Raw genomic sequence first — 12,640 nt, forward strand, 5'->3', positions numbered from 1 at the left:
CAGAGGCAGGCACATCTCTGTGAATTTGAAGCTAATCTCTACATGGTGAATTAAAGGCCAGCTAGAGCTATATAGAGATGCCCTGCCTCAAAAGAAATAAGTACCATTGTCTTTCTCTCTCTGTTCAGCATCTAAAGCTCTCAGTTCTAGGACTACTGCTGCCTGCATGCTATCATACTTCCTACTATTATGTTTATGGAATAATGGGATAATGGAATCACAAGCAAGCCCCCAATTAAGTTTTTTTTTTAAAAAGTATTGCCTTGGTCATGATATCTTATCTTCACTGGAACAGAACAATGACCAAAAAAGAGTACAATCACAGATATAAATTAAACAATGTTTTTGCTATGTGGTGAATCACAATTGTTAATTTTGTTATGTTACTTGATAACATATTAACTTTAAAAGGTTAAGGACCTTACAAAAATGTAGTCACTGGAAAAGTACTACTGTATCCATTGCTTTTCTCAGTGAGATCATAGAAGACCCAGAGGAGATATATTTTGGCTCAAAGTATGTGGGTAGAGTCCATTGTGGCGACAGAGAAAACATACCTACAAAGGGTTGGATCAGCTTCTCTCTTTATTGGCTTTCTTTCCTTGGCTCTTACAGCCTGGTAGTTTTAAACAACCCAGGAAACATCAGCCCAGAAGTACCTCACCCAACTGTACACTAGCTCCTCCCACATTAATCATCAATCTAGAAAATTTCCTACTGTCTTACTGGAATCAATTCAAATGGAGGAACTATCTCAGTGAGTTTCCCTTTTCTGGGATGACCCTAGCTTGTGTAAAGTTGACAAAAGAAACAAAACCCTCATCAGTACACACTCCTTTTCGCAAGCCTGATTGAGGTGGCAGTGCCTTCTGACCACCAAACTCCATCCCTCATTTGTGTATCCCTTCCTATAAGACAGATGTTCTAATGACCCCAGACTCCTCTTCTCTCTGCTCACATAGTTTTAAAAGATAATAGGTTATACTTTACATCACCACCTGTTTAACAACAGAATTCACTCTTCACATTTCCATTCTTTGAAGCTTGAGTAACCAATGGCCTGGGTTTATTTTATAAATCTTGCTGCTGCCAGACATTGTTATTGGAGCCAGAATTTATGTGTAAATTTTAATAAACATTATCAGTATTTCCCAACAGAGTATTATCCTTAGAAAGTTAACCATCCCATTGATTTATAAAGATTTAGTTATTATACATTGCAGTTGACTTATTCATACTAGATTTGTTTCTTCTTCACGTCTGCATCAAGCAAGTTGAGTGAACTCTTGGTCAATGCTTGCAGTCTCAAATTAAAAAAAACAAAAAAAAAAACAAGGGGGAGTGTGGGAGGAAAGAGGGTGAATGCTAGATACAGCTGGGCCTTGGTAGGGATGGAATGACCTGTTAACCCCCCTGGAACAAGGCCAGAGGGCCTGGGCCCCCTTGAGATGTTGATGGCTGCTGTGGGCTTAAAGGCTTCTTTGTAAAATAATTTCAAATATTTTATGTTCCTTCTTCAAAGAATGTCTCCCAGTTAATGTTAATGACTCCATGAAAATCAAGTCAGCACAGGAAGTGCAGTTGTGGCTAATGTCTCAGCAACAAGGATATAAGGATGCAATATGAATTATATGAGGGACTTTGTCTCATAGGCCAAGGATAAACCTTGAGTAAATGATTAGATTGATATTGTAAGACTCTGTCAGTCAGTGGTATTTACTTCTAGACTCCCTCCAACCCCACCCCACCTCTACCCCAGAGTGAGACACGGATATGTAGATAGATTCAAAAGCAAGAGGCTTATTTTCTGGCACGTTGGGGTCGACCTTCAATTAATCTTTCAAGGAGAGTGACTAGAAGGTGGCTCCTGAATGGTTATTATAAGCACTTTTTATACTTTTTAGGGGCACAGGCTACAGCAGCAAGGTTGCAGTTCAAACTTATTGACTAAGTATATTGACCTTTAAATCTATTGGCTAGCAAGGATGACAAGCATTTGAACTCTTCCTGGGACTTTCCAGAGGGTCAGGTGTCTATCAGTACATTCAGAGTTTTTTCCTATGGGTGGAGAATGGAACTTGGCCTGGCCTTGACCCCAGGCAGGAGAGGAAAGCTGCAAAGTGGGTGCCGGACTAAAAAAAGCCTTTTGGGTCTCTGAACATGTAAAATAAAAGACTGGGCTTATGGTGTGCGAGAGATGAGCTACCCAGAGATGTTTTTTAGAATAGCAAGAGAGAACAGCTTGGAGAACTGTCTCCAGCAGAAAACACAGAGAGAACTGTCTACAGACCTCCAGAGAAAGCAGAATAGAGAGAAAGCAGGCTGGAAAGCTGTCTCTAGCAAAACATAGGCTGCCAGCTTGAACCTAGAATTTGATTTCAAGTAATTTGTTTTCTCCACTCCCAGACACCTCTTCTCTCAGAATCCCTTTCTATGTTGAGGTTGTTCCTTGCCAGTGCATACAAAGTTAATAGTTTTGACCAAGTGAGGTATGCTATATCAAACTATGAATTAAACTTTATGTTGCAGGCCTGTGGAAATGACTCAGAGAATTTGGTGCTTACTGTACACGAGTGAGAAGGAGCAGAATTTGAATCTTTAAAATCTATATTAAAATAATAATAATAATAATAATAATAATAATAGTAGTAGTAGTAGTAGTACTAGTAGTAGTAGTACTAGTAGTAGTATCAGAGACAGGAAAAGCTTCAAGTAAAATGCCTAGCCAGACTGGCGAAAGATCATAGGGTAATCATATCAGAAAAAGATCTTGACTTTGACCCTCTCAACAAAAACACATATTTATACCCACACACATATATGTGCTTGTTCATAGGTTAATGTGCATGTATACATACTGCACACATGCAAAATAAGTATATGTATTCTTATATTTAGATTTATATTTGTAACTCCGAGTATGATAAAATGGTCAAAATCTCCGTCACTGCTTTGTCCTTGCACACACATTTACAAATGTTAGAGGCAGCTGAATTGTAAAGTACTACAATAATGACAATGTCAAGGTGGCCTCCCAGTCACACAGAGAAAGTAATTACAAAGATAATTTCAGCACTTGGGAAAGTAGTTTTCTAGTGTTGCTCCCAAATTGAAGTTTTGGAAAATACATGCCTTTAGAAAAAAATTACCTTTAAATTCATCTAAATGTTTTCCAATGGCTAACCTTTAAGAAAGTCAAGAAAATTCTCTTTATATTTTCTCCTATGTCAGTCTGGAGTCTTAAAGGATTTAATAAATAGAAACACACACAAATTAACTTGGGAGATTTAGCTAATTAGAACACTAAGAACAATGATAACAAACCTAACATCTTTAAGATTGTTTTATTAACAAAGCAAAGGATGAGTAGAAAGAAAGGGAGAGATGAACATTCAGTCACTTACTGAAATTTAACTAGCCTGAGTTTGTATATAGAAGGTTTAAAATACTGTAACAAAAATGGAAGAGAATGTGCTTCCACTGTTAATGGAATGAATATATATTCTGAATAATGAAGATAAATATTTATTCTGAATAACAGAGATGAAATTAATAAGGACTGCCATTTTGCTATTTTTCAATATAGCTAGGATATAAAAGAATAATGTATGAATGCAATGATTTAATATGGTGTTTCTTAGAGGAAAAAAAAAAGACTGGACACAGAAATTCTTTACCTATACAGAGATTTAGCTTGAACTGTTTATGAAAAATCTACAGGAATACAAACGTAATAGGCCAGCCAACATTTATTAAATTTTGTTTTGGTCTTTTCAGGCATCTCTGAGCAGAGATAATTAGGTTTTAAATTAAGGACTATTTTAGGCAGTCAATTGAAAGGATCATAAAATTCAATATCTGCCCATTATTAATGCAGCTCCAGGGAACACTAGCACTTATGCCAAAACAATGAAGTGTAATAACATTATGTTATTACATCATGTTAAAGCTATTTTCTTGTAAACAAACACAGGAGCAATAACATTAAAACAAAAGTAGGCCTCTAACCTTTCATGTACAGAAAAACATACATTTGCCTTTTATTGTCATATATTTACTATATATTTTCAAATGACTCTAAGCATTTAACTTTTTAAATTTTAGAGTAGCTTATGAATAACATTGTCATATAAAGCCAAGAGCATGATGAAAGCAATAAAGGGTAAATTTCTAAATATGCTTGGTTTTCCTAAGTAGTTTTATTGTCTCTTGATTTGAATAATTTAGTACTATTTCTTTCCTTTTTGAGAACTTTTGTGATCCAGCTATGTAAGACAATTTAGGATTAAAGTATTAAAACTCCTAATTTGACAGAAATTCTAATGTTGTGGTCCATTCTACTTGACTCCTCTGTGAATTTTGTAAGAGATCCAGAATTTAAGTAACAAAAAGGAGTCTTTGTGACTCCTGAATCCTTCAAAGGATCACAGTTTAATGTGGTACATGTTAGAAACTCACGTGAAGCTGGTTTTATTTTGATGCTTTCATGAACACTGTGTTCTAATGATAACAGCAGCTTCTAAGGACTGAATGATGCAGGAATATGGGCTTGGCTAGGAATCCATAGATTTCAGTTCCCTACAAAGACATAGATGTGTTAACTCTAGAGAGCCTGTATAAGAATGGGTAATGAATCCTTACTGCTTGCTGGGGATCCTCTAGGTATATGCCCAGAAGTGGTATTGCAGGGTCCTCCGGAAGTGTTATACCCAGTTTTCTGAGGAACAGACAGACAGATTTCCAGAGTGGCTGTACCAACTTGCATTCCCACCAGCAGTGGAGGATTGTTCCTCTTTCTCCACATCCTTACCAACACTTACTGCCTCCTGAGTTTTTAATCTTAGCCATTCTGATGGGTATAAGGTGAAATCTCAGGGTTGTTTTTATTTGCATTTCCCTAATAACTAATATTGCACATTTTTTAACGTGCTTCTCAGCCATTCAAAGTTCTTCAGGTGAAAATTCTTTGTTTAGATCTGTACACCAATTTTTAATAGGGTTATTTGGCTCTCTGGCATCTAACTTCTTGAGTTCTTTGTATATATTAGATATTAGCTCTCTGTCGGATGTAGGGTTGGTAAAGATCTTTCCCCAATTTGTGGGTTGCCATTTTGTCCTTTTGATAGTGTCCTTTGCCTTACAAAAACTTTGTAATTTTATGAGGTCCCATTTGTCAATTCTTGATCGTAGAGCATAATCTATTGGTGTTCTAGTTAGGAACTTTTCCCCTGTGCCCATGTCCTCAAGGGTCTTCCCCAGTTCTTTTTTCTATTAGTTTCAGTGTGTCTGGTTTTATGTGGAGGTCCTTGATTCACTTGGAGTTAAGCTTAGTAGAAGGAGATAAGAATGGATCAATTCGTATTCTTTTGCAAGCTGACCTCCAGTTGAGCCAGCACCATTTGTTGAAAATGCTATCTTTTTTCCACTGGATGGTTTTAGCTCCTTTGTCAAAGATCGAGTGACCATAGGTGTGTGGGTTCATTTCTGGATCTTCAATCCTATTCCATTGATCCTACCTGCCTGTCACACATGCTCCACTATGTTCATAGCAGCCTTCTTTATAATAGCCAGAAGCTGGAAAGAACCCAGATGTCGCTCGATGGAGGAATGGATACAGAAAATGTGGTATATTTACACAATGGAATACTACTCAGCAATTAAAAACAATGAATTCATGAAATTCTTAGGCAAATGGTTGGATCTGGAAAATATCATCCTAAGTGAGGTAACCCAATCACAAAAGAACACACATGAAATACAGTGACTGATAAGTAGATATTAGCTCAGAAACTCTGAATACCCAAGACACAATTCACATATCAAATGACTCCCAAGAAGGAGGAAAGAGAGGTCCCTGGTCCTGAAAATGCTTGTTTCAGCATTATAGGGGAATACCATACCAGGACAGAGAAGTAGGAGGGGGTTGATAGGAGAATGTGCAGAGGGAAGAGGGCTTAGGTAACTTATGCGGTGGGGGTGGTGACTGAGAAAGAGAAAATCTTCTTGAATGTAAACAAAGAATATTGAAAATGAAAATTTATATTAAAAAATGGGTCATGAAGCTACACTGTCATAGTAAGCCTGAGAGTGCATAACAGATTCACCAAAGCTCAAAATAGAGCAATTGTTCTCATCTGTAATGACCTATACCAACCTGGTCTATCAGGTTGAGAATGCCCAAAGTACACCTTACTGCTCACAGTCAAAGAACTGACAGCATATCTGTGTTGGTTTGGAAGATAGTTGACTCCCATATGCTCTTGTATTGTGATACTTGGTCCCAGTTGGTGGAGTTATTTTTGGAAGGTTTAGGAGGTGTGGCCTTGTTCAAGGAGGTTTCAAAAGCCCTTTAGATTCCTAGATAGCTCTCTATTCCTCATGTTTTTAAATGAGACCTGTGCTCTTAGCCTCAGCTCCAGAGCCTCGCTTGCCTGATGCTATGCTGCCCACTGTCCATCTCAGTCATGGACTCTGTCTAACCCTATGAATGGAATTGTGAGCTTCAAATTAAATGCATTCTTTCATAAAACTTGCTTTGGCCAAGGTATTTTGTTACAGCAATTAAAAAGTGACAAAGTCAACTTCTAGCAGCATGCAGTCCCTGAAAGCTCCAAACAATGGCTTTTGTTATCTTCTCATCCAACACTAATGAGAAGCAGGACTTTCTAAAGCCTGTGGGCTGCTGAGAGTAAAGGAGAAGCTTGGCAATGTGATGAAACTCAAGACTGCTCCCAAATGACACATAGGAGAGGAGCAGGTTGTGATCTTCTGAAAGAGGAATCTGGAAACCTGCTTTGATCCATTGTTATATGAAACACTGTTTGGAGCCCTAAGTAAAGTAACTGGAGGAAAAACAAATAACTAAAAACTTTACAAATTGTAAAAGAAATAAATGTACAAATTGTAAAAGAGATAAACATCTCTTGCCAGGCAGTGATGGAGCATTCCTTTAACCCCAGCACTTGGGAGGCAGAGGCAGGAGGATTTCTGAGTTCAAGGCCAGCCTGGTCTACAGAGTGAGTTCCAGGACAGCCAGGGCTATACAGAAAAACCCTATCTCGAAAAAAGTCTCTCATTTAATAGATGAAATGATATGTATATGCAGAAAAATGTCATACAAAAACTCCTACGACTAGTAAAGGAAGCCAAAAAGTTTGTAGTATACAAATTTATAGTGCTCAAAGTATTCTTTCTATTACCAAGATACTATCCTAAAAGGAGATTTTAGCCAATTTATTAATGATAATATATAGAATAATAAATACTAAGAATAATACGTACCAGGAGAGCAACAGAGCTATATCTTATAAATTACATTTCTGAAATTAAAGATTAGATGCATAGATGAAAATATATACAATGTATATGGAATAATTTACTATGAAATAATAATATATAGCTATGGAGCTATGGCTCCATGTGAAGTATCCCAACATAAGTTCATAGAAGCAGAGAGTAGGACAGTTGTCGCCAACAGATGAGGAGGGCAGACTGAAAGTTTCTTTATTATACATATTACCAAATCAGTTTGGCAAGAAGAAAAATTTCAAAAGCAGTTACACGATGCTTGCACCATTACTACTGCCATTGCTGCCACAGTGACACTTAAAATTTTTGTTTTTCAGTGATAGTTTAAAAAAAATTACTCTGGGTATTTTTGTTGGTATATTTCAAAAATATTTGCTGAACCACAAAGCAAAATCTCTTATTGTCTCCTAAGAAAATGTCTTAGAAATAGATGTAGAAATCAGACCTGTGTCTGTCCAAGTAGCAGCAAGCAGCTTTTGACAGGTAAATCCACAAAGACATTTTGATATTATTTTCAAATACAACCCTATTTCTGTTATCTTCTGTTATTTATTTGATATAACTAGTAACTTCATTTATTTTATTTCAAAAAATTGGGAAATAATTAGAAAACATTTTAGTATACTTTAGCACCAATAGGAAATAATTAGTTGAAATTAATAGTCAGTAATACAGAAATAGGTCATAGTGGATATGGAAGATTATGAAGCCAAATATACATTAAGAAAAAAATCTGTAAGTGTAAATATTCTCTCACAAGCTAATGGTATTGTTATTTACAAGAACAGAAAATGATGACTTCATAAAACAAATCCTTATAGCTATGAAAACTTTACAAACTCAGGAAAATTTGTTTTCAATATTTTGGATAATTCAGTAATATACAAACTGAATACATATAACAGTATTTAAAATATATCTAAAGATTAATATAACTGTAATACTTTATCAGAAGGAACTATAGTGTAAATGTCAAATGATTCAATTATTTAGGAAAGGCATCCAGGGAAAATTTTGATATAATTTGAAAATAATCCCTGCTGGATAAGGACAAGTTGATGTTTATAATGATAGTAACTCTCTGTGAGGTGGAAATCCTAGACTAAAAGAGTGATGTCAAACTATCCTCCTATCCAGAAGTCATTTTGGACCATTTTATCTTTAAACATTTGATTTAAATAATTTCTTTTCTCTGGGAATTTTGATTCAAATTTGTATTAAACCCATTTTAATAGAACTACTGGAAGTTTAGTTGTTCTTAATCAACCAAGTGGTAGCAACACTTATAGTAACTCTGAATCACCAGGCAGCTCCATCCTAGGCATTGCCATCCATTTTGACCATTACTGCCTTCCTTTCAGAAAAGATATTTCACCACTTGCTGTTGAGAAAGATGAAGGCCATAAAAAATAAATGTCATAATCAGTGATAATAACTTTGATGGCAGGTTTTGGTTTAAAAGGAAAGCCATTTCATCTTCTCTGCTATTGAGCAGGGTATTCATTCAAGAGTGGTCATTACCTCTATCAGTCAGTGTAACTCCACTGCCAAATCTGAGGTCTCTGCCTTTCCCAGAAGGCAGTGAGGAGGCGTGAGGCTAGGAGGTTCTTTTAGCAACAGGTAAAAGAAAATCCACATGAAAGTGGCCCATAATTGAAATGATGACTTAATATGTTTCATTGGAACAATTTCTGAAACAGTTCATGGACTTGTTAGTAAGGTTTGCCAAAGAAATCACACCTAACAACTTTGATTTAGTTGCGTTTGCCATTTCCTTCAGGTTCTTCTCAGTGACCCTTCTTTCACAGTAGAAAGGAATCTACATCAACTCTAGGTATACAGGGAGACACAACGTCCAATGGAAGATGGAAGGAAAGAAAATAGGAAGAGAGGAAGGAGAAGCAGGGAAAGGATCTCAATTTACATCACTAAATATATGACTAAAGCAAAATAAATAAAGCAAGATGAAAGAAACAGCAAAACAAGCCAAACAAATATTGACACATCACCCATAGAAAAAAGCAAAAGGGTAGTTTAAGAACTTGGCTCAATCCCAATTAACTGTAGTCATGACAACATGTTACAAACAAAAGGAGTTCCTACCTCAGGAGAAGGCAGTCTTCGCAATGATCACATGTGCCTGCTCCATAGCTTGCCTCATGCTCACTATGAAATAATAATAATATTTTCTCTTTAAATACTGTTGTATTTAAAGAGAAAAGTTAACCAACAATAGAATCATGTTCTTTGGACTTTGAATACTTAGATATAAAAGAGTTATTAGTCAGTTGCAAGATATACCCATAAACCCAAGCAGAGAATTAATATATATTTTTCCAAATCTGAGAATTAATTACAAAATTTTCATGTGATAACAAACAGCAGGCATATGTGAATAAAAGATAAAAAATACTTGAGGTTAGTATAAACAAGTTTATTTCATTTATTTTTCCTAGTTATAGTTGTTATATATTTTTAATATCTATAATTAAACCCTATTTAAACATGCAAATGTTGCTGTTTTTGCACATAGGGTTGCTTTTATTTCCACATCCTACCTGCCCAGAGGCATTGCCACAATCTAAAAAGGTATGAGGTGCGGGGGTGCCTCCAAAACTTCTAGTGATTATACATATTCCCTGATGGTCTCCAGGACACTGTTCCACAGGAACAGCAAGTCCATGAATGGAAACTCCACTGAGCTGCAGGTGGAGGTTCTGGAAACCCCATAGGCAGCAGCAGCAGGAGGTAAAGGAGCCTCCAGGAGCACTGCAGTGAAGCCCCAATGCAGACATGGCAGATAAAACCCAAAACAGCAATATGAGAGCAGAGGTTTGAGTGTCCCCTCAGTGGACCTGGGGCTAAAGGCTCAGAGCTGCATCAGGATGGAAGAACCCTGGGTGTACACACTGTCTAGATCAAGAAAGCACAGGTGAGAACTGAGCCTGAGGTTTTCTGTGAAGAGTGGCCTCAGATGCACCTTGGGCCCAGCACAGTGAGACACAGTACTGAGGTTCCTCCAGACTTCCCAGAGAAACAACCTCCTCAGTGACAAAAATCTCAATGGTCTCTTCCTCCTAGTCATCCATGTTTCTGTCCAGTTCACCAGTGTCCACCTCTCCCCATAGCTCTAGACGCTTGATTTTCTGCTTCGTATTGAGTTCCTGGGCCATTTTGGGTATTGCTGGATGTCCTCCATCATGGTCTGCCTTCTTTCCATCAGTTCATTTGAACCTTTGAACTGGTTCAAATGATCCTTTTGCTCAAAGATCTTAGAGTATTTCTTCAGATCCTTTTTAATTTGCTTTATCTGATCCTGGCTGAGGATCACATGGGGCCTTGGTTTCCAGAACAGTTGTCAAAAACAGTCCTTGTTGTTCTTCAGAAGAAGATGGTGTTTGCTTACTGCTTGTCAAACATCTTGATGAATTTAATCTTCTCATTGCTCTTCATGTGGTAGAAGGAGATGGATATCCAAGGGGCCTCACCATGAAGCACAGCAATCTTATTGCCATTGATTGGGTTCCTAGGCAAAGACTGTGATGGTTTCTTTCATCTGAACAAATCAACAAGTATCTGCTTCTCCCTCATTCAGAACATTTTAAAATTTGTGACAATACCCTGTGTGCCTTTCAGAGTTCTGACCACGTTTAGACACAGGTGATCTCCATGGTTCTGCCTACGCAGCTTGCAGTTGACCTCTCTGAACAAATTCCTCACTCTGATCTCCTCTCTGGTGGGAAACTGAATCAGAATCATCCTGCCTGGAATATCTTTTGTCTTCTAGCACCTAAAATGCAATGGTGCTACCACCTGGAGACCAAGAAACATCTTTTATTCCAGAGATCTTCAAGCTCTTCTTGTTTAAAAGGCCCATAGAATATGTTTCATAGATGCTAACAGCATCTAGATTCATTCTTGCATAGAATTTGCTATCATAGCTTCACTTGAAGATGGGCCAGTTGGCTGAGCATTCACAAGGAAGGCAGGCCTCTCTTCTTATGCCTGTGTAGATGTCCCAGATGATGATGGCCTGAGGACCATCCTCAGTGTCCATCAGTGGGCTGTAAGTCACCAGGTATCTTTCACAGTAGAGAAATTGATGAGTTGCACACCTTGGTGGCTGGACCTCTGGATCTGCTGAACTTGTTCCCTCCTCAGAGGGTGATACTCCACTGACAGAAAATGGCCAGGTAGGTGCCCTTAGGGGGCTAGTACACAAATGTTTCTGTCTATGGGTCAAGTAAAACCATGTCACTAGAGAAAATAGCTGTCCATCTAGATATTTCGTCAATTGAGACTGGGACCTTGACATTTCAGAAGATGGATGTCTGGTCTCCACTTTCAAGAATCATACTGTACTGATCTCTACACTTTGCCTCTTCCAGCCAGTAACTCAAATTTCCCATGTCTTTGAAGGTTGTTTCTCTGGAATGTTCCACTCATCACTGATTTCATGTATTTATCAAAATCAGTAAAGAGGTTGACCTGTAACTCATGCTGCTTGTCCAGATTGTATTCATTTGTGTTATTCACTGCATCCAAAGCATGGGTTGAAGAAGCATATTCCAGAAAGATGTACTCTTTTGTCTTTTTATCCTCTTCTGGGTAATAGTCATTTCTGGTTTCCCCAAACTTGGAGAAGATCTTGTAGATGACATTTTGGAGCTTCTCAAGCAAATCGGGCCCCACCTGAGGAATGTTGTCAACAACAATCACTGAGGCAATCCCATCTCCTTCCTAGGCCAACCTTTGAGTACATCACCAAGTAGTTCCTCACTCACCTGTATATAAAATCCTCAGAGTTGCTGAAGGAGGGATCATCTGTCTCTCAGTTCTCCAAAGCCCAGTTCCACCTCAGCCGAGCTGCTGTCAGACCTTCTCTCCTCCTCCTGACCAGCCTCAGCGATTTCCATCTTGCCCACTTGGGACCTCAAAATCATGCTTCCTTGTCTTCCCTGCAATGACCCAGAGGCTCACTGCTGCCTCATGGACTCAACCAGCTCCTCAGCTGCCCCAGGTACTGCTACTTCTCAGCATCCTGCATGGGCTCCCGCTACTTCTCATCAGGCTCAGCCACTCTGCTTCCAGCTCCCACAGATGTTGCTATTTTTACAATGGTTTGGAAGAAAGAAAATCTTTGCCAGCTACATTTCATATAAAGTGCAATATTTGAAAGGATCAATTTACCTGAAAACATTATTTATTAGTGAGAAGGACTTAAATATCAGGAAGAAATCAGCCAAGTAGATTGTATTGTCTTCAATTCAATATGGAAAATGAAATGGAAGCATATACTTAGACACTTTTCTACATCTGGGATGTTTGTAGA

At 37.9% G+C, this 12,640-nt stretch overlaps 1 pseudogene; it reads right to left on the reverse strand.

Moving 5' to 3' along the window:
• Positions 1-9,803: 9,803 nt before the first annotated feature.
• On the reverse strand, positions 9,804-12,224 carry LOC127687968 (eukaryotic translation initiation factor 3 subunit B-like; annotated as a pseudogene).
• Between the last annotated feature and the right edge of the window lie 416 nt (positions 12,225-12,640).

This window comes from Apodemus sylvaticus, chromosome 6 (genome assembly GCF_947179515.1).
Source record: "Apodemus sylvaticus chromosome 6, mApoSyl1.1, whole genome shotgun sequence".
Classification (NCBI taxonomy): Eukaryota; Metazoa; Chordata; class Mammalia; order Rodentia; family Muridae; genus Apodemus; species Apodemus sylvaticus.